General features: G+C 37.0%; 1 protein-coding gene across 1 annotated transcript in view; it reads right to left on the reverse strand.

Moving 5' to 3' along the window:
- Positions 1–452: 452 nt before the first annotated feature.
- The window catches only part of asic2 (acid-sensing (proton-gated) ion channel 2), a 402,742-nt gene continuing 401,512 nt past the window's right edge, over positions 453–1,682 (reverse strand). Inside the window, exon 10 of the mRNA XM_032536465.1 lies at positions 453–1,682. This exon is cut by the window's right edge and continues 822 nt beyond it. The gene's annotated coding sequence lies outside the window, so the exon portion shown is untranslated.

The raw sequence follows: 1,682 nt of genomic DNA on the forward strand, positions 1-1,682 counted from the left end.
GGGAATGTACAGCAACCACAATACTAACAACTTAAATTTAAGGATTCACATAACTTTTGCACTTTTTTCAGTTTATTCCCTTTCATTTAATAATTAATATAATAATATCTTTCATCTTATTATATATTTTTTATTTATTTAGCCATGCTAGCGGCATGGCTCTAGGGAGCTAATGCTGCTCTGTCTGTCAGTCAAACGCCTTTGGTCCAGACTGAAATACATCTCAACTATTAGATGGATTGCCACTCATATGTATACCGACATTAAGGGACCCTAAAGGATAAATCCTGCGGGCGATTCCCTGACTAATCCTGTAGCATCACATCACATCCTTCTTGCTGAACTACAGTATAAAAACTTTTTCAATCCCCTTAACTTTGTCATTTTGAAGTGCTTTCTTGTTGAACAGTGCAATACAAATAAACTTGCCTTGCCACAACAGAACGCCATCATTGCAAAACAACTTTTTAATTTAATTGTTTCACATTAAAAACACACACTGTATGCTGCATCACAAAATGAGATAACGCTGTCCTGCGATAACAATTGAAGCCAAAGTAGAGAGAAGAATCAGCCAGTGTTGTCATCACCAAGAGAAGCGAGACACGTTTGTCTCACACCCCTGCATGTCAGCTGAGGATTTTGTTCTGAAGCCACAACATGAGATAGTACACACAGCAGGTTGAGCCACAGATGGGAAATCATAATTCAAACAGTCTCACAAAGCACTTGAATTCATTCCTACCTGTAATGTACATTACCATGATGACAAAGACCAAGCTAGGATGATCATGGACTCAGACACTAAGTCTTCCACATGGTCTTACACAAACTTTTGGTGTAAAGCCGTTTATATGTAACTGTTGTTTCTGAGGACACTTAAGGCTCAGATAGACCTGTAATGGAAAGAGAGCCTTGTGTTTTTTAGCAAAGTGTGTTTAGCATGACATTCAACTGCCCTCAAAATGCTACTGCCTGTTACGTAACATTCTCACCTACTGAAAGAGTAACATTATGATTGAATTCGACAAATATGAAGCCACTTCTGGACTTAAAGTTGATGTTCATTTAAATTAGATCTACTTTGGGAACGTCTGCGTGGTACCCACTTTTATGAGAAAAAAACACAAATATTTACACCAATTCACAGCAGACCCTGTATCCTAAAAAAAATCCTGGCAGAACCCCCTCATGGTGCTTTTGTAACAATTTTTATGATCATGAAAATGTATTAAAATTGTCAAGGCTGGGGTTGTTTTGTCTTTGTTGAAAGTCAAAATGATGCCACCCTTAATAAAGTGGTAATAGCTGTCTGAAATTTAATAATTGTTCTTGTAATAATAAATAATTGTTCAACAACACTGGGTATATCCATTTGTTGCAGCATTTGTACATGGCTAGCTGTCTGGCAGGCAAACAAATTCAGATTCAGAAGGGGGTGCTGTGGTGAGGTGCAGCAGCCAGAAGCCAGAAGTTAATCATATAAATTAATCATATAAACAGTAAAAGTATGACATCCCTTCAAATATATTTGTAAGGAACAGCTTTACACCCCAGGAGTCACATAGGAAACATGCCTTTTAGTAAACTGACTAAATTGAAACTGACAGGTGAAAGAAATATGTAAAAATGTGGGCTGCAAAATGTTCAGATATCCTGTTTTTTTGTGAACAAAAGTATTT

The sequence above is a fragment of the Etheostoma spectabile genome, chromosome 15 (assembly GCF_008692095.1).
Source record: "Etheostoma spectabile isolate EspeVRDwgs_2016 chromosome 15, UIUC_Espe_1.0, whole genome shotgun sequence".
Lineage (NCBI taxonomy): Eukaryota > Metazoa > Chordata > Actinopteri > Perciformes > Percidae > Etheostoma > Etheostoma spectabile.